Source organism: Crocuta crocuta, unplaced genomic scaffold, assembly GCF_008692635.1.
Source record: "Crocuta crocuta isolate KB4526 unplaced genomic scaffold, BGI_CrCroc_1.0 scaffold131, whole genome shotgun sequence".
Taxonomy (NCBI): domain Eukaryota; kingdom Metazoa; phylum Chordata; class Mammalia; order Carnivora; family Hyaenidae; genus Crocuta; species Crocuta crocuta.
Genome location: NW_027528977.1, coordinates 1,392,748 through 1,417,148, shown reverse-complemented (window position 1 = coordinate 1,417,148; position 24,401 = coordinate 1,392,748). Strand labels below are relative to the sequence as shown.

Below are 24,401 nucleotides of genomic sequence, written 5' to 3'. Positions count from 1 at the left end.
TCTGAAATGTGGTACTTAAATAAAGTAGTGGAAATCAGCTACTGTATATAATGTGGCAGTTAAAGGTCTATGTAATCTTGTTTCCCTCCCCAGTAGTGTCCAGTTTTTTGTTTTTTGTTTTTTTATATAAATGTCATCTGGTTTTTACTCAAGTTAAATTTAAACTTATACTCCATTCTACTGATATATCTCTCAGCAGAAAAAATCTGGTCACCAATTCATGTGGTGATGGATTTGGTGGTTGAGTTGAATTCAGGAAAAACATGTTCTTATTCTTAGGCTGGCACTAGGTTTACATATGAGGTGAATATGAACCATATCTCTGTAGCAAATAGAAATATCAACTGTTTTTGCAAGCAAGCTCTTTTACTAGCACTGACTATTGCAAATACAAGGGAAACAATGAGTATTTGTGTTCCAGTGAAAACCCCAAAATTCTGAGGTACCAAAAATAACCTAAAATAAAATATAATTTCCCTTAATAAATACATGAAGGTATACAATTAAATTGTTTAAGATAGAATATAAGGATGATAAAAATATTTTCAAAAGCTACATATTTTTAAGTTAAAATAATTCTGGGCTCAAAGTGAATTCCAAGAACAACTACATAGAGCAAAATGGGAAAAGAGAAAAAAATTTGAAAAAAAAAAAGGCATTTAACATTAATGACAGTGATCTATAAGTTAATGGAAGATAAAGCAAAGATGCCCCTACTTTCAGTTCCCAAAAACATTATTAATTATTTCCTTCCGAACCCTCATTGTCAGCATCGTTAAAGTCCAAATTTCAAACTCACAATCGGTGCAAGGCTATTTAGGCTTTCTTTATCATGTTCTTTTTTTTAAATGTTTTATTTATTTCTGGGAGAGAGAGACACACACACATAGTGTAAGCAGGGGAGGGTCAGATAGAGAGGGAGATACAGAATCCGAAGCAGGCCCCAGGCTCTGAGTTAGCTGTCAGTACAAAGCCTGAGCCGAAGTTGGACGCTTAACCAACTGAGCCACCTAGGAGCCCCATATCATGTTCTTCATTTACTTCTGTCCTCTCAGAATCAATGCCTTAAATGTCCATATTTCTTCTAAAAGTATGTTCAAGAGAATCTAGGCTTCCTTTATACATGCCTCAAATTTCTCCCATGTTCTCCCTACTGACCAGCTCCAACTGTGTATTCCTCACATCTTTAGCATTCAATTTATCAGCCTATCACGTCTGGTAACCAAAATCTGAATTAGTTTTCTATTATTGCCTAATACATTACACAACCCCTGTGGCTAAAGCAACAGAGATTGATGAACTCACACTCTCTGGGGGTCAAGAGTCAAGTCAATTTAGTCGACCCTCTGCTCAGGGTCTTACCAGACGAAAATCATGACTTCAGTTGAGACTGCAATTCACATCTGAGGCCTAGAGTGTGCTTCCAAGCTAACTAGTTGTGGGTAGAATTCATTTCTCTGTGACCATGAGTTTCCCATTTCCTGCTATCAACCAAAGGTCATTGCCAACTACTAACAACTAACTTGCAAACAAGCAAGGCTTTGTAAAATCCTTCTCATGCTTCAAATCTGTGATTTCATCTTTTTCTGACATCTTGACCCAGATTTAAAAGTCTCATGTAATATGCCAGATCCACCTAAAAATATCCCTATTGTAAGGTCAAAGGTTTAAGATTTAGATCCCAGTTACATCTCTAAAATCATCTACATATGGAAGATAAAGCAAGGATGCCCCTTCCTTCCTTTATAGCAGTATCTATGTATCGCTTGAGTGAATAACTGGAAGACATAGTAGAAGCTGGGATGCTTGGGGGCCATCTTAGAATTCTACCTATCAGAGTCGGTAGGAATCTGAGGAAACTATATTTGAATAACATTTTTTTTTTAATGTATTCTGCTCACTGAGATCAAGTTTCAATTCCTGTCTTGGTCAAATGTTAGGTTTGTGACCTCAGGCAATTTCAACAAAATCTGTGATCATTCCCTCTTTGGCAAAGTAAAAGTAATCTCATAGATTATTTTAATATTTAAATAAATACTCCAGCTCATAGGAGGTATTCAATAAAACCTTATTCCTTTATTACTTTCCCTTGAAAGTTTGACTCAAAAGTTGTCTATTCAAGATGTCTTTCCTTCATTAAAAAAAGAACAATTCTCTCTTTTACTTTCTGAATATGTTGTTTATAAACATACTGCACAGTGATTCTCAAACTGGATCATGTATCAGAACAATCTTGAGGGCCTGCTACAATACAGATTTCTGAGCTCACCCTCTACTTTCTAAATTAGCATGTTTGAAAATCTGCATTTCTAGTAAGCTCCCAGGTAATGCTGATCCAAGGAAGAAACTTTGAGAATCTCTGTATTAGGTCACTTAAACTGTCCACCTTTAAGTATCCATGTGAGTACACATATATTATTTTCCCTGATATACAGAGGAGGGTTTACTCTTATCCATCATTTTAAAACTCAGTATGTCTATTAAAGGACTTGACATATGTATAGTAGACGTCCAAATGGTCTACTTTACATTATTTTAAGTAGTTCAAGACAAGGGATACAATTCTACTTCAGCAAAAATTACATTTTGAAATGAGTATGTTTTTGCCAACTGACTCAGATTTTTTTCTTATTTCATGAACTGAATGACTTTCATAAAATCTACTTAGCACACACAGTACTTGTTAAACATTTTTATGTAAGAGTAATTTGTATAACTAAAAATCTCTCAATAAACTTAGCAGAAAATAGGGGTGCCTGTGTGGCTCAGTCAGTTAAGTGGCCAATTCTTAATTTCAGCTAAGGTCATGATCTCTCAGTTCATGAGACTGAGCCCTCCTGTGAGAACAGAAGCTGCTTGGGATTCTCTCTCTCTCTCTCTCTCTCTCTCTCACCCTCCCCTGTTCTTTTTTTCTGTCTCTCTCAAAATAAATAAAATAAACTTTTTAAAAAATAAACTTAGCAGAAAATATTAAATAATGGCTTATAGACAAATAATAATAAAATAAACTATCCCATGATCATACCAAGCATTATTTAAAGAAAGTCTTATAATTCCCAGGCATAGCATAAATGCTCTGACATCTGATATCAAAAGGTAATAATAGTGCTTTTTGACAAAAAAAAAATCTCATAATGTCTCTGTAGCATAATGCTGTGCTCTACAGACAACCAAAGTGAAGTTAAAATTTGGACTCACAGGCAGGGATGATTTATTCCATTCTATATTTTAGCCATTACGCTGTGTTTTGTTTTGTTTTTTCTCCTGCCTCTGAGAATCTAACCTGAACAAAGTTAGGTGGGCAAAACCCGGGCACAGTACCTGCTAAAGTAACAAAATCAGGAGAATAATGGTCCCAAATTCACAGTAGCTATAAAATAAAAGGAAAAAATTCACTTTGAATAAAGCCAAAATAGTCAGATAGGTATGATGTTACTTTTTACGGATCTTGGGAGGAACTAAATACCTAGGATACAGTGAAGGTTAAATAGTGACTAATTAAGTAAAATGTTAAAAAAAAAATAGAGAAACTCCTTAAATTGCTAAAACCAGAATGAATTTTTTAGACTCATGACAAAAATTTTTAACTTTAAAATTTTTTTTTTTAAATGTTTTACTTATTTCTGAGCAGGATAGGGTCAGAGAGAGAGGGAGATGCAAAATCTGAAACAGGCTCCAGACTCTGAGCTGTCAGCACAGAGCCCGACGCAGAGATCGAACCCACGAATCATGAGACCATGACCTGAGCCAAAGTCAGACGCTTAACCAACTGAGCCACCCAGGTGCTCCATTAACTGTTTACTCAACCTATATCTAATCTAAATATCTTTCTTACCTTTCTTTTTAAAAAAAGCATATACATGGAAATGTTCTTTTCAGAAAATTTTTCACAAACTACATTTTCCTATTTAGTGCTTTAGACTCTTAAAGGATGATTCAAGAACCATTCAATTTGTTCCTTTACAATTAAATCTAAATGCTGGCTGAATGAGTGTTATCTTTTAGCCTACCTGTAGGCAAACTCATGTCTTCTTTTCTAGTTTGTACAATTTCCTATAGGAAGCAAGACTTTAAGGATTTTCTATAATTTCAAAGTATGCCTTAGTATTTAAATTTAGATTTTTTTCCCCAATTCTAAATCCCAATTAAGCCCATTCTAATGACACCAACTGTGATAGGTTTTCCTGTTAATGTTTATTTATTTTTGAGAAAGAAAGCACACATACACACAAGCAGGGGAGGGGCAGAGAGACAGAATTTCAAGCAGGGTCCACTCTGTCAGCACAGAGCTGTTCACAGGGCAGAACTCACAAACGCTAAGGTCAGAATCTAAGCCAGAATCAAGAGTCAGAGGCTTAACCAACAGTCACTCAGGAGCTCCAAAAGGAGAGTTTTAATTCTAATTGCAGTCTACGCTCATAATCATAGACAAATGAACTCATTTACACTGTACATGTAGTAATGCTTCTCTTTCTAATTTTCTGGCTCTGTGGAAGTTATAACCGTTGGTGGTCTATAGTCATCTACTCTATGCTTTGACTAGGCAAGACTTTTAAGGACTTCAAGCATTACTCCTCTTTCATTCAAGAGATCTCAAAAACAAATGTGATCTCTATTGTTTTTATTTTATCTTCTATTCTTTTATACAACCCAGTTTCTAATACCTGTCAACATCCCACAAGTTAACGCTACCTTGCTATTAGCCTTTTGAAAGAAAATCCCCAACTTACTCTATTTTATCCCAACCCTTGATGTTGCTTTGACCAGATTTTCTTTTTCACTCTTCATTAAACTAATATGTCGATTCCTGATATTCTCAGAAGTTTCACTCTAATAGAGGTATCAAATTCATGTCTCCCCCTGTGAAGGCTTTAAAAATTTTTGAGAGTTGTAAATTGATTTTAGATAAAGTCCAATCTCCCCAAACTATTTTTTTAACCACAAAATAGCTAAATCTTAAACCTAGGATGAGTAGGATTGCTTGAGATTTCCTCTTATGTCATTTCTAGCCACATGTATGTTAGGCTTCTCTCTCCCACTCACCCTACACACATTGCTTTATGTTTAAGGCTAAACATAGATTGCTGCCAAGTAAGTGTTGTTCTGTAGACTGATGAACAATGCTGGGAAACAAAATGAACATGATGGTCCAAATTATGAGCACTGTTTCTACATACATCTCTAGGCAAGACAACTGCCATTTGCAAAGAGAGAGACCCCTTCTAGAATCACATCAAACTTAATTTTTATTCTAATAGATAAGAGGCATTTTTTAACATTCAATTCAGAGTAAACTGGACTTGTTGATCAATCGATTTTTACTTCTCTTTGTGTGTGATTTTGCATACCAAAAATTAATAAGTAATTTTTAAGAGCTTTCAAAAAATGTGAGCATCAAAAAATAAGATGTTAAACTATATTTAACCTCACCATATATACAGTCCTCTGCAGACCTCACTTGCACAGAAAGTGTGGATATGCCTAAGATTAAATTAATCCTTGTTTACACATTATCACATAATTCTATTTCTTTCACCCCAAAGGATAACACAGAAAACTTCCGAGGTATGAGTGAGCATGCTAATTTTAGCAAAAATAAAGTAGGAACTAATACATGTTATGATAATAAAATACAGAAAGAAGGGAAGTACTGTTTACCAGTACCTCCTATTCCTAGTCAAGAATACAATTCCACTGAAAACCTTGGTTTCACATTTACAGTCTTAGGCAATTTCATGAAGACATATTCTCCTCATGAATTCTCAATAAGAAAATGTGTTTAAGTTTATCGGGATTTACATCACCTCTTTAAGGCAATAATTTCATTGATGCATGGTAAATTACAATACATTACCTCTTAATATAAAGACTGCATACAAACACAAGAAACATTCTTCTCTAATTTTAAAATAATAACTATGTATTTGGGAAGAAATCAATGAAAGATAGTTGGGTTCTCTATGACAGTACTAGAAAGAGAAAAAAAGTTAACATTCTAGACAGTATATTCATTCTTAACACAAATGCTATGATGTTGTTCTGCTGTCTTTGTTATACAGATTCATAAAGATAGGTAAATTCCATATCTCAAGGAGCCAGAAACTGATAAAGCCATGATTTAAAACCAGGTTCCTATGAATCCAAGGGCTAGGTTTTCTTTTATCTTCTTCGTTGTTTCAGGGATTCCTGGAAAATGACAATGACTGCAAAGATTTTATATATTCTATAGTTTAATGTACCTAATTATTAAATACTTGTAATACAAGCATAGCTTTTGTTATTAACAGAATTGTGAATATGAAATAAATAGCAAATTGAGAAGCTATCATGTCAGTACACATTCATCTAAGTGACAGTTAATTTTTTTTTGAAAAAACTATTGTTTCACAGGATAACAGGAAAAAAAATGGTCCTTAGTTGTTATGAAACTACAACAAATTGCCCTAATAGGATGATCCTTATTTTCTTATGAGTGTATGGGAAAGTCATTCTGTGATGATTACTGATGATCTTATCTATCCTTTCCATCTCCTCTCCTTATCGGTATTTAAGGCATAAGGGGAAGTTTTGGAAGGTGAGCAAAGTAAGGCCCTAGACTCTCTGTCCATAATATCCCATATCACTATATTTTTAGTTCTGCATTTCTAGATTTTGTGCAAGCTGTGAGCTTCCAAGTAAACTGTCTAGGCAAAGCGATCATTCAGGCAATAAGAGTTGGCATTTGGATATCTGGTAAGATAAAATATTTGCGAAAAGAGCTTAGGAGCATACTAATACACCTATTCTTCCTCTCATATTAAAAAGTTGATACTATGGACAAATAAAGAGTAAAGACCACTCAGATTTCCTATCATGGATGGCTTCTGAATGTTTAACAAATTTGGAAATGGAAAGTTGCATATTATAGAGCAAGTTTGGCTAGTGCTACTTTACTGATCAGGGGTACTTTGTATAGTTCAGAGTAAACTTGTAAATAGTCTGAGGGAATTGAGATTTTATTCAAAACTCTATATAGTAGCAAAAACTGGAATTCAGCATGGTAAAATTGTACAACTCTAGCTGAACTCCCAAGGCTATAACAGTTAAAGAAGCAAAACTATTTAAGTGAATTTAACCTACAATTTGAGTAAGGCATATCTATCGATTTATTTATCTAACTACCTATCTATGGAATAGTCTCTGCCTTTCTGAACTGTCACTGAAAACTACAGAGAAGACAGCAAATATACTCATGATTCTTTCAGATAGGTATAGAGATAGATATAATAGTTCAGGTCTATAAATAGTTTTCCTCTTTATCATTTTATCTAGTCTTTTCTAAACCACAGTATCATTTTCAAAGATACTTTGAAGAAAATTTAGTGCTTGTAGCAGTAAAATTCTCATTTAAAAAAAAACACACAGTATTTAATTTTTTTTTTTTTTTTTTTTTTTTAGTTTATTTAAGAGAGAGAACATGTGTGAGGGGCAGAAAGGGGGGAAGAGAGAATCTCAAGCAGGTTCCACACTGTCAGTGCAGAGCCCGATGCAGGGAGCCAAAATCAAGAGTTGGATGCTTAACCAACTGAGCCACCCAGGTATCCCACACAATATTTAGATGACTTGTCCATGACTTTATCAGTATTAAGGGAGTAACCCAGGATATGACCCATGATTTCTGGTGCAAAAAATGTCTCACACCACAATACTGATTTTTAATTTAAACTTTACTCTACATTTATTAAATCTGTTACACAGACACGGTAATAACTGCATCCAGTATGTAATGAAGTATAATATTTATTGTTTTTGGCCACCTGATGCACCTTTCCTCATCCTTCTATTCTTGATTATAAATTTATTCCCCAATTTCCTTGTACATATATTAATCCAAAATTGGTCAAAATAAATTAGTCATTTCTCCTGGACACAGGGATTAGTTTGGGACCAGGGTATACTAATCAGAATCCAGAACCAATCTGACGAGCATCGGAAAAATGCTTTCTTTTCTGGGAAAAATGATTAAATTGGGAGTGGCTAATGATGGTCATCATCCCAAACACATGAAGCAAACCCCTGCAAAATAAAGCTGAGAATATATAAGCAGATACAGGAAATGAATGGGAAGAAGAGTCTTGGTGAACCTGAGGTTCTAGTGTTACTTTTGACATCATGGTTCCTACAAATTTTCCAGAGAACTTGAACCCTTTCATAGTGTTTCTGACTTTTTTGCTAAAACTAATAAATAAATAAATAAATAAATAAATAAATAATAGCATGATAATGTTTTCTGGGTTGTTCCCCATAATATTTTGGATAGCAGATGCGATATGTTTGGCCTTTTTGACTAAAAGAGTTCTAGAATGTCTTCAAGAAACAACAGGAAAGAAAAATCATTTAATTTCTTGTTTTATTAGAAAATCAAATCCAGCCTCCAGGGAAAATTACTTAAAATAATTTATATATATTTATTTTACTAAAATTAATTTCTTTGTCCACTGAAACTTATGACATCTTTATACAAATAATTTCAGTAATTTTCCTATCATTTGTTTTTTATCCTTTAAGTTTTGTTTGTTTATTCCAAACTTTTGGCCCAAGTCACTGATCTAATTGACTACTGAAACCTGCCTGGAAGCCTAAACATAGACATGATCGATAAACAGAGGATTATGACAGATAACATTTTATATGCATATATATGTATATATGTGGAGATTTATCATAACATTTATATGTATATATTGTATTTATAGTATATATTTTATTAGGATTGACACCAGAAAAAGAGCCAATAGGAGACATATATGCATACATATATAAAATACACACATAAATATATATGTAAAATATATATGTGATTATTACATGTAAATAAGTATTATAATATATACCTTAAAATACCTTGTATTGTACTACAAGAAATTGGTTCACATGACTATGGAGACTGGGAAGTTCCACTATAAGCCATCTGCAAGCTGGAGATCCAGGAAGTAGTGGTGTTATTCAAACTGATAGTATAATTCAGTCAGAGTCCAAAGACTTGAAAACCAGGGAGCTGAGGGTTTAAACTCAATCCACTGGCAGAAGAATTACTCTGTCTTCGTTAACCCAGTGAGGCAGAGAAGTACAAATTCTCCCTTCTTCCATCTTTTGTTCTATCCTGGCCCTAAAAGTATTAGATCAATTTCACCTACACTGGGGAAGGCAATCTGCTTCACTAACTCAAATATTAATCTCATGTAAAAACACCCTCACAGCCATACCCAAAAATAATATGTAGTCAAATATCTGAACACCCCATAAATCAGTCAAGTTGACAGATAAGGTTAACAATCATAATATTATCCACTAGGGGATATATCTATATGGATATGAATATATAGGATGTATCTATAGAATATATCTATACCTATAGAGGATATTTGTATCCTTCTACTCTCTATAGGTATAGATATATTCTAAAGATACATACACACATATAATAAAAATATAATAAAGATGTATATAGATATATGGATATATCCCCTATAGTGAATAATATTAAGGTCAAGTTGAATAAATTTGGATGAGAGTAAAAGTCTACATTCATGGTAAAGATAATTGCAACTAAATTGAGCATAGTTTTAGGTATACCAGACAAAGTAATCACCTATGTGAAAAAAGACTTGTGAATTTCAAAACATAGAGAAGTTTGGAAAGATGGCAACAAAAAAAGAATAAATTTTAACTTTCATTATTAGAAGTACATGAGTAGAATTAGTAGTATTTTACTGACCACCTCTGGCATTCAATTCTATATATATCAAGGGTATAGAACACTTGAGGGAATATAGAGGGCTGGCCAGTCAAAATTGGAAATAAACATTTTGTCAAATTAAGAACAAGTATAATTTATGTTCTAATCTTGCAAAAGCTATACAATTATTCTTTAAATGCAGAGAGTTTAACATCCATTTGGAATATGAGAACTGAATAATTTTGTAGACAATATGAACCCTAACTGCAAACATGTGAAGAAACATAAACACTTTCCATGCTATTTCATTTGGTTAATATTTTAATTAATGCTCTATTTAATATATATGAAATCTCAACATCACACATTATTGGTTTCATTCTTTTACATTTTAATAGATGTAACAAAAGAAATAGTCCTCAAGTCACAAGTATTTTTCATTCTACCTTCTTTGATAGCTAGATAAATATATACTCTAAATGTATCTTTCCCTATCATATCCCTAATGATAATGCTTCCTAATGACATACTTAAAACCTATAAATATTCTTCAATCAATATTTCAGGCAAGAAAAATTTCTTAACTACTTCATTTGCTTTAACATAGTTCTATTAGATTACTCTTTATGGTGCCATTTAAAGCACTTTTTTTATTGATCAAAATTACATTTTTTAAATGGGTTGGAGATAGTCTTAAATTTTTTTATGAACTACTAACATTAACTGAAACATACTTTCCACAAGTTAAGAAATAATATTTAAAGATATGCCACTAAAATTATAGCTACTAAATTTGTGATACATTAAAGCTGCATAAGATATGTTTTCATTGATGTTTATAAATCTATTCTGCCATTTGTACCTGCAAAGTAATTAAAAATTTAAACTACATATGTGCTTTTATTGATGTCCTCTATTTAAAGGTTGAAAGAAACAAAGGCAGGTCTATAATAAATGGAAAATGACCAGAAGCAAAACTAAGAGTTACTATTAAAGAACATTTTAAATAATTGGGTTGTTATAACAGTGGACTAGGTTACTCTGAAATGTATTGAGCTTTCAACCCTAAAGGTGCTCAAACAGAAGGCAGATGACCTTTGATTCAGATTACTCCACCCAGGACTCATGAATGAGTTAGGAAAATGTAATAGATGAACTTAAATATCTTTTACTATCTCTATATTAATATTCTATTACTTTATTAAGAAAAAAATAAACATAGCCCAAGAAAAGAAAGATGCTGATACATCAGTGGGTTTGAAGACAGCAGGGTTATGGGGCACCTGGGTGGCTCAGTCAGTTAAGCATCCGACTTCAGCTCAGGTCATGATCTCATGGTTTCTGGATTCAAGCCCCGTGTTGGGCTCTGTGTTGACAGCCAGCTCAGAGCCTGGAGCCTGTTTCAGATTCTGTGTCTCCCTCTCTTTCTGACCTTCTCCTGCTCATGCTGCCTCTCTATATATAAGAAATAATACAACATCAAAAAAAATTTTTGAAGACAGCAGGGTTTTGAGTAAGAGTGATATCACACCTTAAACAGGAAACAAGGTTGATCAAGGGTGATTGGAGCTTTTCTAAGACTTTGTGCTGTGAAGGCCAGAACGCTTAGGCATTCTCTCCCTTGTCTTTTCCAAGAATATAGTGCATTGCACTTTAATTGTTTATGCATTAATCTTGCTCACCAGACCATGAGATTCTTCAACTGAGGGCATATATTTATTCACTTCTGAATATCCAGTGTAGTCACCAGTGTTTGAAATAATATGTTTTCAGTGTAAACATTAAAGCATAAAAAGGTAAAGTGAATACAAAATGCATACTGGGAGGCAAACTCGACTAGTAGGAAATGAATCACTGTGCTTACAAATAAAACCTTACGTATACAAGACATAATAGAAGCTAAATATTTAAAAACTGATAAACTTAGGGAATTTCAAGTTTCCTAGATTTTATTCATTTAAAACTTGCTCTTACTTTCTCATATGTTTATTCCTCTCTTATATACTAAGTATATTACTCATGTCTTCTGTTTTACTTTTTTTGATAAACTTACCATCTTAGAACAAATTAAGTGTCAGGCTTCTCCACTGTAAAGTCATTCTTTCCCTTCCTTACTACACTATACTCTTTGAAAGACAAATCATTATAGCTGGCCACACATATGGAGATAGGAGTTATGCTCCACCTGTCTGAAATTAGTAGAGACTGAAATCTAGTTCCTTCCCCTATTTCAATTAACAGTAGCCTCAGATTAGAAGAATCTGACTAAAAAAAAAATGTACTAGGTCTTTTTTGTTTATAAAAGAAATTTCTAGGGAGTCCCTTTAAATTAGCCCTTAAAGGTATTATATATTAAAGGGAAATGCTATCTTCAGACTCTTGATTAAAATGACCAACTGCACAGGACTGGTACAGGCTAGAAACTACAGTAACTTTTTATAAATGCCATATAAATTAACAGTTCACAAGAATATTAGGAAAGACACCCTGCATACTTGTCTTCAAATTTCCTGTTCCTACTGCATTCATACAATAAATAAGTTTGTCTCTATTCTATGAATAAATGCATATTTCTACTGTGAATGCTTACATGTTTATGGCATGTCTATATCTATATCTGCTGCTCAAATGTCAACTCTTCTCTGTATATTTTTCTCCCTCTTTTAACCAGTCAATATATAGAAGCAGCGTGTGTGTGTCTACAAACTTTTTTTTTCTTTTTTTTTTTTTAATGGTTGTTTTTTTATTTTTTTATTTCTAGGAGAGCGAGAGAGACAGCATGAGCAGGCGCGGGTCAGAGAGAGAGGGAGTCACAGACTGAAACAGGCTCCAGGCTCTGAGCTGGCAGTCAGCACAGAGCCCGGCGCGGGGCTCGAACCCACGAACCGCGAGATCATGACCTAAGCGAAAGTCGGACGCTTAACCGACCAAGCCACCCAGGTGCCCCTACCAACTTCTTTTTTATCTTTTAATGTTTATTTTTGAGAGAGAGAGAGAGAGAGAGAAACAGAATGAGAGTGAGGGAGGGGCAGAGAGAAGGGGACACACAGACTCTGAAACAGGCTGCAGGCTCCTAGTTGTCAGCAGAGTCTGATGTAGGGCTCTAATTCACATTCTTTGAGATCATGACCTGAGCTGAATTTGGACGCTTAACCAGCTGAGCCACCCAGGCAGCCCTAAAAACTTTTAGATTTAATTACTAAAGATTAAAAGTACTGATCTAAAAATCTGTTTAAGCAACCATATATGCATGTATCTGTGTGTAATGTGTAAAATTTGTATTTCCCACAAAATGGATTTTGGTTCTCTTTCACTTGCCTAATAAATACACTTTGAATCAATTATTTTTAATATGAGGCTCACAATTTCTAATTCACTTTAAATGTTAACTCACTCCACTCACCTAAGAAATATTTATTGAGTCCTACCATAATCTAGGCTCTGTGCTTGATACTGGGGATAAAATGGTGATGAAAAAAGTCTTGGTTTTGGTTTTCACCAATATACATATATTAGACCACTCATAACCCTTCAGGTTTCTTGAGCTCAGTTCATTTTTCCCCTTTTTCTCACTGCATTTAATATTGAATAGTTTCTTCCACCATTTCTTCAAGTTTATTAATATTTTTCCTTCCATATCTAATAAGCTCATCCAGTATACTTCACTCATATATTTTTTAACTTCTGTCTCTACATAAAATATCCAACTTACCTTTGCTTTTTGAATTTATGGAATAGAGCCATAATCCTTGCATGTTATTTCTAACATCCATGTCATTTTGGGGGCAGGTTTAGACTGATTTGTTTTCTCCTCATAATCACATATCCCTGGATATTTTTTCAACCTTCAATGCTTCGAAACATTTCATCACATGAAAGACAGTGTGAATTTTACGTCATTAGATTTTGGCTAAGATAAACACACATACACATCTTCATATCTACATATCTAATATTGAGAGAGAGAGAGAGAAAGAATTTAAATTCTATAAATATGGTCGGGTTCTGTTCTAGAACAAGTCAAAATACTTGGAAATTTGTTATGTGGACCCAAAGCAGCATTCTGTCTAAAACTAATGATTGTCAAGAGGCAATACCTGACCTTTCTAATCAGTGCCTTATGAACTGTGATTATTCACATTTGGACTTAGAAACAGGCACCCTTCTTGGCTCTATATGATCTCTGAACACTATTCCCTCTACTTTTTGCAGGTGGCCCTCTCCCTGACTTACCACAGTTCTATCACATGCATTTGTTAATGTATCCACTGAACACTGAAGATTCCAAAGTTGTCTTTCTATCTATGTTCCTTTCTCCTCATGTTTACTCTGCTCTGAGGACTTGAGCTGCCATGTTTTCCCCACTAACCTGGGCAATCACAGTTTTACCTCATTAGTTTCCCATCTCTCAAATATCATTGTACATGACTGTCTGATCCCCAAAGTCCTGAGAAACATATTTTTATGTTCTTGGTCCAGTTATCTGCCTGTTTCATAAGGATCTGAATAACAGTATTAACCAATGTAACAGTTATAAAAACAATACAGCCAACTCAACTAGCTATCTCTTGCTGCATAACAACTTACCCCAAAAACTTACATATTTAAGACAACATATTTATTATCTCACATTTTCTGTGTGTCCAAAAATGTGTGCACAGCTCATCTGGGCCTTCTGTTTCCAGGTCTCTTAAAAGGCTAGAATTAGAGTATCAACCATGTCTCTAGTATTCTCTAAAGGCTCACCAGCTGAATGATCTGCTTCCAAACACGAGGTAGCTGTTTTCAGTTCCTGCCTATTGGACTGAAGCCCTTAGTTCTTGCTAACTGTTGGTCAGAAGCTACCCCAGATCTTCAAATGGCAGCTTGCTTCATCAGTGCATACAAAATAATAAGGCAATAAAGAGAGAATGCCAAAAAGACAGAAGTATTAGTCATTTGTAACCTAATATAATAAAAGTGGCATCACATCACCTGTGTCATATTCAACTCATCAGAAACAAATCACTAGGTCTAGCTCACACTCTAGGGAAGGGGATTACATATAGGTATGAATACCAACAAATAATCCAAATGCCCATCAAGAGGAGAATAAAAATAAATTGTAGTATATTTATAGAATGAAATACTATATAGAAATTGAGAAGAAAAACAGTGGGAAGACATCAAAACATGGATATATCTCAAAATATTATTCTGAGGAAAAAAAGCCGGACACAAAAGAGAACTTAATTGTCCAATTCTATTTATATGAATTTCAGGAACAGGCCAAAGTATTTGTTGATGAAAGGTGATAAAACAATAATTATTTGGGAGTGGTGGATTATTGATTAGAAGGGTCACATGAGAATATCCAGTGGCAGAGGAAATGTAATTAATGACCAGAGCACTTTATTATGCAGGGATATACATTTGTAAAATTCATTCAGCTGTGCACTTAAGATCAGTGCACTTCTATGTTGATATACTAAATAAAAATTTATATTACATTAATTAATCGTAAGTCAAAAAAAGACATGCCACAACAATGTCTTCTGATTGATACTAGTTAGTATCTTCCGTTGTTGTCCACTGTCATCCCCAAATCTAGTTTCTTCTGGGCACCACCCTCCTCTATTCTAGCACTACAATATCACTTTAATGGACATTCAGATGCTGTAATTTCTTGCCTAAAACCATACTGACAGGTATGGTTCTCTGTGAGGCTTTCTTTAAGCCCATCAACTTAGATTCATCTCAGGACAAGTCTTTATTAATAGGAATGGACTATACTTTGGGAAACAAGGTAAAAAGTCTTTTGCTTTGCGATTCTCCCAAATCTGAGTAGTTTTATCCCACCCTACCCCTCTCCTCCAAAGGATTTTGACCCTAAGAGAGAGCCATATGGCAAAACACCTTCCCCAGAAAAACACAAAAGAGTACATACTTGAATCTCTTCTCTTAATTTCCTATAAATTGATCTCCCAAGCCCAGTACAATTGCTCTTGATTTAGCATCCTACATTTACCTTATTATCTGTTGATTTTATAAATTCTATGCTAAAGGTTCACAAGATTCAATCCCTTAATATAGAAAAAAATATATTTTTAAAAAATGATCTGTGTAATAACTAATTTGAGCAATTTATAAACCAGTGCATTACCATTGCTATACTATGAGCAAAAAAATCTGATTTTCCAATAAAATGGGAGCAATGCTTCATTTGTTTTAAAGATAAATCTGCCTTGGGGCGCCTGGGTGGCTTAGTCGGTTAAGCGTCCGACTTTCGCTTAGGTCATGATCTCGCGGTTCGTGGGTTCGAGCCCTGCGCCGGGCTCTGTGCTGACTGCCAGCTCAGAGCCTGGAGCCTGTTTCAGTCTGTGACTCCCTCTCTCTCTGACCCTCCCCTGCTCACGCTGTCTCTCTCTGTCTCCTAGAAATAAATAAACATTAAAAAATTAAAAAAAAAATAAAGATAAATCTGCCTTAAGCAATGTTATGAATTCAAAATGTGAAGACAGTCTGAAGACAGTCTGAAGATCTGTTTAACTTCATAACTACAGTTGATAATTACATAGTTGATTATATAACTGAAATTTCCTAAGAGAAAGGAACTTAAATGTTCACACCAAACAAAAACAGTATCACATCATATGAGGTGATATATATGTTAATTAACTCAATGAAGGGGAATCTTTCCCAATGTATACTTATATCAAGTTACCCCACTGTACACTCTAAATGTATTACAATTTTATTTGTTAATTATACCTTAATGAAGCAAAACAAAATGTGAAGATGAGCAGGGAAAATGAAGGGGGAAAAAGGAACTCCCAGGAATGAACAAGAATAAAAAGTACCTTAATTAGAATTTCTTAATACTATCTACATATAAATTCTATCCACTCTATCCAAAGAATAAATTTAGCTTGCTAATGTTTACTTGTATCTAATTAATACAACGAAAAAAGAAAGAATGGAATGCAAGCAAAACTCAAAGTAAGACTATAGTATCTCCCATTCGTTTTTTTTTTTTTTTAAGAAGAAACTCTAGTAGTTTCACAATTAGAGAAACTTCAATAATATCTTTATTTTGATTTAAAAGAATATTGTTTACTCTGAGATTCCAGATTTTATATCTAACCTTAATTATGATTAGATTCTCTTTTTTTCTTCTTTTTTGGTCCCTCTTTTTATGTACCTATTCTTACATATATTATAGCTCAAAGGTTACTGAATTTGATAAATGCATGATATTTCCTTTCAAATGCATTTTTACTCAACAGTTTCCATTCAAATGGCAGTATGTGCCACTCTGTGACATAATCCAGAAACTTGTACAGCATCCTTCGCTCCATCCTCTTCCTCTTTCTGTTCCCAAATTAATCAATTAGAAGATCCTAATGCTTCCACCTCTTAAATCCATTTACCTTTCCATCTCTTTCTTCATCACCACATTAGACAAATTCATGATTATCTCTCTCTTGCAATACCGTAAGAGCTTCCCAATGGATATGCAACCATTTTGCTCCCCTCTAACCCATTAGCTAAAGTATGGGTCAAATACCTTTAACAAAACTGAAAACTGATTACAACTTTTTCCTGACTAAATCCAGCAGCCCACCTTCCTTGCCTCAATTTATGCCAGTCTTTTCCTTGCTTTCCATGCCTTGCTATTCTCTGCATTTTCAGGACCTCTAAATACATCATTCCCCCTGAAGAACTGTCCCCATTCCCAAGTTCATATCATTAATGTCTATCCTGCCTATCCATGCTTCAGTTCTTAGTTTAAGGCCCATAGTCTCTGAAAGGTCTTCCCTAACATCCAAACTAGACACTCTTAATGTCAGTAATTTTAGCCTCTTTTTTTATACTTGTAGCCTCTATTGCTCATTTCCTGAATCAGTGCTTCTCAACTTTGTCTGTATATGAAAATTGCCAATTACATCAAATTTTCTAGGATGCTGTTAGGCAGAGGTTAGACAAGAGCAGAGGAAGGAGGGTCTCAAGGTAAAGCACCAAGTCCTTGAAGGGGAATGATAGAGACTGGAGTTAGAGGCGAGGATCTTGATAAATAAGGTACACATTAAAAGCCTGGGGGCACAACATGCTGACCTTGTGGCTTCCAAGACCTTATGGCTGACAGATGGGGAGGTGTGGAGCATGTGCTTTCCTCTTCTACCTCTGCTCCAGAATAATCCCTAGACTCCTGATAATGCATTTGCATTGTGGGTACAGCTCCAGCCCGGATGGAGAGAGGCTGCCATGATGGTTCTGGTACAAATCCTGAAGGGTCAACTCACCTCCCAACCTGTGGGAAGAGTCCCCCAAATGACTGGAAGCAGCCTCCATGAAAAACCACTCCACTGTATGTCACAGCTCCCCCCACCCCCAAGAAATCCAATAATATCCAATCCCAAAACAACCTAGGGGCTGCTTCCACCTCCTGGAGTCTGTGCCATCTCCCACCTTGAGAGTGTAGTTTCACTTTAATACACTGATTTATGTTTGCTGCTTTTCTTCCTGCTATCTTTATTCCAGTGGAGATTCCTGGGTAAATCCAAGGACTGAGACCTCCATTCACACACATCGTGGACTTCTGCACCCATAACAATGGGACCCATTAGTATCTTTCTAAAACTACCCTGGGAATTACAAATGATCAAAGATTGAGAACCACTAATTTATTTTTTTAATGTTTGTTTATTTTTTTAAGGGGAGAAGAAAGATAGACAGAATGCAGGAGAGAGAATCTCAAGCAGGTTCCACACAGAGCCTAATGCCAGACTCAAGTCCAGGAATCTGGGATCATGACCTAAGTCTAAATCAAGAACCTGACACTTAAAGGACTGGACCACCCTGGCACCCTGCAGAACCACTATTTAAAATATATGGTTCTCAAGCACAGCTACATATTAGAATTGCCATGGAGAGGTTTTAAAAACCTTTGAGCTTCCCACAAATTAGTTATCAGAATCTCTGGGTACAGCGCCCAGGCGATAGTATTTTATAAATGTTCCCATATGATTCTAATGTGAGACCGGGGCTAAAAACTATTTCACTAGCTAGATTATACGTCCAATGCCCCAAATTATTCCTTGCTAATAATAGTCACAACAATTTGTTGAAAAAAATAAATTAATAAGTTTATAATTAATTGACTTTGGTTACTCTGATTATGTAATCAATCATTCTTTTTTGTGTAGCCCAAAGTTTTCACAGAAAGCATTATAACTTTTACTTAAATTTCAGAGGTCAGCTAGGCTTCATAGGCTTGGTAAGATTTTGGTACTGAATTTGGACTCATTCTAGATGAATTTAAAACAAAACAAGCAAAAAAAAAAAAAAAACAGCAGAAGGAGAAGCTAAATTAAAGAAACTGAGGGAAGTATATTGCAAGATTTGAACACTGATATATATTAATAGACAGTCAGTAGAATGTAACACTTCTTCATGCAAGTTAGCAGTTTTCCTATATATTTCTGTCAACATGCCCCTGATTAGCAAACGTAAAAACAGTATGCATCATTTATTGCAAACCTACACACACAACACGGACATAAGTGTTTTCCGGATATTATCTCACTTAATTTTTAACACACACTCAAAAACTCTGTAATGTAAAACTGGTACTGAATTTCTAGAGATGAAAGAACTGAAGCTTCATAGTGTTTATGGTAATTAATCATGGTCATTCTCCTAAATGATATCCAATATAGGATCATCTAGGTCAGTCTAACTCTGACCCCTGCTATTTCTATTTAAACTAGTCCCTTCTTTCCCGTGATATTATTGTTATGATCTGTTTATATCTTTCATTATTGTTTTAATGTTTGTTATTTTTGAGAGAGACAGACAGACAGACAGACAGACAGAAGGGGCAGAGACAGAGAGGGGGGAAGAGGACCCAAGACAGGCTCAGTGCCAACAGCAGCAGGCCCAGTGTGGGGCTTGAACTCCATAACTGCAAGATCATCAATTGAGCAGAAGTCAGATGCTCAACTGACTGAACCACCCAGACAAAAGTGCCCATTTGCTCTTTTAAAAAGCATCTTTGCAAGTGCCCTCATATTATTCAAGTTTCTCCAAGAAATAAGTGAATTTGCTGCAACATTCATAACAATTTTACCAACTGCTAACTAGGAAAATTTTTAGCATGTTAAAAATATATAGTTGCCAATCCTTATAACTCATTCCTGTTAACACATCAACACCACTTCCTTGATAACTTCATGCTCTTTATTTTGCAAAATACCATTTCAATTAAAGATAGCAGCTAGCTGCCAGATTCAACAATAGTAATTGCTTGTCCTACTAATTGAAAGCTCAAACCAAAAATGATTTGAGGAGAATTATAATCTATTAATCTATTTTATAAGAATAACAAACCCCAAATATGAAATTTAGTGGTTATCACAGTAAAAAAGAAATGCCTTTGAAATTAATCAAATTATATACAGCATTATTTAATAATCAAAACACATACATTAAATTTTTCTTCATTCCATGCCTGTTTTTCCCATTTAAAGTAAAATTTCTAGACAGAGAAATATAGTAACAATTTATAAAATTATGTATTCCAGTACCACTCTCCAGAAGAAATCAAGCTAATCATAGCTATACTCATTTAACAGCATTTTGCAACCTGGTGGTAAAACACAGGAATGAGGGACAATGGCTAGTTTTGTTGTTAAGATAATGAGAAAACAAGATATTTGGGGATGATGATCAAATCAGATTACGTTTATCTGTGCATCTCAACACAAATCTGAGAACATTAGAGTGCACAGTAAATGTGTGATATTAATTAACTACTAATGGACAAATATATGAAGTTACCAAGCATCAGATCCTCAGCTATACAAGATGAGAACATCATCAATATCCTTTTATTTACTTGTTTTAATTTTGTTTTCTTTGTTTTTTCAATTCCTGAACAATATTGTTTCTTGGGAGATGTGATACCTAAGAATTCTTTTAAAAAAATTATTCTAAGCTAGATGTATAATTTATTACTAGTTACTATTCTTTTGTACACACCACTTTCTCTTGGTATGTTAAGTTCACTCTGCAAACCAAATTATATAAGAATCTGTTAATCACAGAAAAGTTATAGGAAATTTTGCCAATACTTCAAGGATATATACATTAGGCTAGTATTTTATTCCTCACATCTTCAGAGATACGTAAATCTAAAATATAACTAGTCCCAGTCACGTGAAACCTTGAGACCTCTTCCTCCAGCAGTCATGGAAAAACAGTGAACATTTTTTTTTTTGTACAGTGCTTCTTTTCAATATCCTTAAGGAGACATATTTTTCTAATCATATTTTTTTTTAACAATTGCCGTATTTCTACCTAGAGAGCAGCTTACATGATACTAGTTACAATTTCCGTTAGCACTTTGGAAACAAGAAGCGTATTTACAAGCCCTCTCCCAAGATACAGTATTCCAGTCTGTCAGTCAGTAGTCATTACCTCAAGAAATACTCTGTGGTGGCCATTTCTGATTTCTTCCACATTATCAATTCCTACTTCTCAATAGTCCTCAGCCTCCATGCTGGGAGCCACTGGTTCTGGAAATGGGTGAAGCCCAGAAGCTACACTAAGCCAGTCAGGTAGCCTGTTCCCTAAGCGAACTCCATGTAGCCCAGGCCTAATTAACCGATGAGATTCTCAAGACATGTAATGAGAAATCTGAACACCACACCATGGCTTAGGAGAACATAATACACGCATAAGAAACCTGGAACTCCTGTAGCCATTTTTCTTCCAAGCAGGAAGCTAGTCAAAGGATAGAACTAATAAAGGAAATAACTCAGAGTGAAGAGTCAGAGAATACTTCAGAAAAAGAGAATGAAATCCTGACATTCTAAACTTCGGGATCAAAGAGTGCCTCTACCTGAAACACCTGTGGAAACCTGGCTTCATCGCCAGACAATCTGCTCAACTGTACAAGGTCCCATTCTCAAAAGGGATCCCCACACGTGATGTAGTGCTGCTGTTGCCTTCTCGGCATTCTTAAATAATTTACCTTAGGTCCTCGGTTTCTAAGTGAAATCCTAGGTAACGGAGAGGAGGGTCTAGGAGCAAAGAAGATACACTTGGCAGCAGCTCGCACACATGAGGCCGTCAAGCCAGCAACACGCGCCCGCCTAGGGCGCTGCAGGACTCTCGGGGCGCTGAGAGAAAAAGCGGGCCAGGACCTGGGTACAGATCCACAGCCGAAGCCGCAGANAAAAGCTAACTCTGGGGACTGTGGGAATCATAGGAAATAAATCACACGGAAATAAAAGAACATCCTTGGACATCCCACTAAAACACGTTAAGGAATTATTAAAATCCGTCAAAGAGTTCAGAAGCTCTGGTTGTGAAAACCGCCGCAACCGGAAGCACTGCAACGCAGACACTCACAGGCTTAAAGACATAGAAATTAAACGTGAAGCCGGTCACGTCACAGTACCGTGTCAGTAGATCGGCTTCCACACCAGGCCTCTTCCATCTTGCGCTCCACCATCTCACCGGTTCTTTTCACCTTAAAGAGAATACGGAAGATTCCATAAGGGGTTTCAGAGCCCGTATCTGATCGTGCTGTGCATAATTCCTGCCCAAAGTTCGCCCATCAGTCATGCGGCCCCAAAGATAAGGGCAGGGGAAAAGTAAGGCAGTGCTGTTGCAAGGAAGAAGAGAATTCAGATACCGGGGAGCACTACCACTTTCCATCCCATGATGGGATTTAGGCGAAATTAAGCCCCCCCCCCCTTAAGTGTCATTCTTATTTCCTGATCCAGCGGTTGTCCTGTTTCTTACCTTCTAACCTTCCTATGAGTAACATAGCCACGCACCAAGAAACACGTAATTTGTATTTTCTGTTCCCATTTATTTATACCCTATTCTCTAGTCATCCCACTGTAACCTGACTTCTGTCTCTACTATTTTAATGAGTACGTTTCTTTTCTTTTTTTTTAATGTTTTATTTATTTCTAGGAGAGAGAGAGAGACAGCGTGAGCAGGGGAGGGTCAGAGAGAGAGGGAGACACAGACTCTGAAACAGGCTCCAGGCTCTGAGCTGGCAGTCAGCACAGAGCCCGACGCGGGGCTCGAACCCACGAACCGCGAGATNCACAGTTCTCCCAACCCGCACCACCACCCCGCCCCACAACCCTCTGCACTCGAATCTTCCCAGCCACTGGCGGCGTCCCTCCACACACAAGACTCCTCATTTCTATACTCTCAGCCCCCCCTCAACTAAGAAATGCCTAAGAAGTCCGTAAAAAATCTGAGGCCAAGACCACTGTCTCTAAAAGCCGTCCCTCAGGTCCCTCAGAAGCTCGTAGCCAGCTACCTGTGTCTCCGCAGCCTCCTCCCCGCATTCCCCGGGGCCGTTCTTTGGCGAAGTTCTGGCTCCTAGATTTTGTTCCCAGGCCCCTTCTCTCAAAGTGCCCCCATGCGGCCTTCACCTTTCTCCCCTAAACCCCAGAGTCAGGCATCTCGTCCACACACCAGGAGGGGAGTCGCAGCCGGCTGCAGCTGGGCCTCGGAGGGAAATGACGGGTTTCCGGCGGGGGAAAAGCGCCACCTGCTGGTTGACCTTGCAGTCGGGGCCGCAAGACGCTCTGCTCACCAAGTCCCACCGCTGACTTCTCACAAATGGCACTTTGGGGATGAGCACTGAGTGTTATGTGGAAACTAATTTGACAATAAACTATTTGTAAAAAAAAAAAAACAAAAAAAAAAAAACAAATGACCTTCTGAATACAACAGTCAACGTGCAGCTTTTAGCATTGAATTGAAGCAATTTCATTTGGCAGATTCTCCCAGTCTGATTCAGGTATGCCTTCATCTGTGGCACTTTAAATATTTTATCCGTCTTGTGTAGGCTCCTAGAGGTCAGGAACTACTCTTTTCAATTATGTAATCCTGGTCCCTGTTGCAGCATCTGGAACGTATCAGCATCTCAATAAATGTTGGTTGAGAAACAAATAGGTAAATAATTAGCCATCTTGTTTTTAAAGTATAGAAGACATCCAGATAAAGATATTTAATAGGCTGTCCATTACATTTAAAAGGAATTGATTTACAAAACGTGTCTTGGGGCGCCTGGGTGGCTCAATCTGTTAAGGGTCGGACTTTGGCTCAGGTCATGATCTCATGTTTCGTGGGTTTGAGCCCCCATGGGGTTCTTAGCACCTGTGGGGTTCTGTACTGACAGCCAGCTCAGAGTCTGGAGCCTGTTTCAGATTCTGTATCTCCCTCTCTCTCTGACCCTCCCCTGCCCATGCGTCTCTCTCTCCCAGAAATAAATAAAACATTTTTTAAAAAAGTGTATTGCCTACTTGATAGTCATCCACAAATATGTAGAAGTTGAAATTCACTTGTATATGTTTGAGGTTTACTTAGCTCCTAGGATCTGTGAGTTAATAATTTTCATCAAATTACAAATATTTTTGGTGACAATTTCTACAAATAACTGTTCTGTTTCCCACTCTATCCTAGGAATTACAATTACACATGTATTAGACTACTTGAAGCTGTCCCACAGGTCTACACCTTCTTTATTTTCTCTTTTTTTTTTTTTTTTCATTTTGGAGAATTCTTATAGCTTCAAATTTACTATCTTATCCCTTGTAATATCTAGCATCCCATTAATCCCTGCCAGTAATTTTCTTTCTCAGACATTGTTTTTATTTCTAAAAGTCCTATT

At 36.0% G+C, this 24,401-nt stretch overlaps 1 long non-coding RNA gene across 3 annotated transcripts in view; it reads right to left on the bottom strand.

Annotated features, from left to right (window-relative positions):
* The window catches only part of LOC144225860 (uncharacterized), a 433,280-nt gene extending 409,916 nt beyond the window's left edge, over positions 1-23,364 (bottom strand). The window contains exons 1-2 of one of the 3 annotated variants that reach the window (XR_013333435.1): positions 23,158-23,364; positions 22,161-22,232 (exon numbers count right to left, since the gene is read on the bottom strand). This is a non-coding gene — a long non-coding RNA (uncharacterized LOC144225860). Of the gene's footprint in view, positions 1-22,160; positions 22,233-23,042 lie in introns of all 3 variants that reach the window. The other 2 variants (XR_013333436.1, XR_013333434.1) reach the window with 2 other exon arrangements.
* Positions 23,365-24,401: the final 1,037 nt, after the last annotated feature.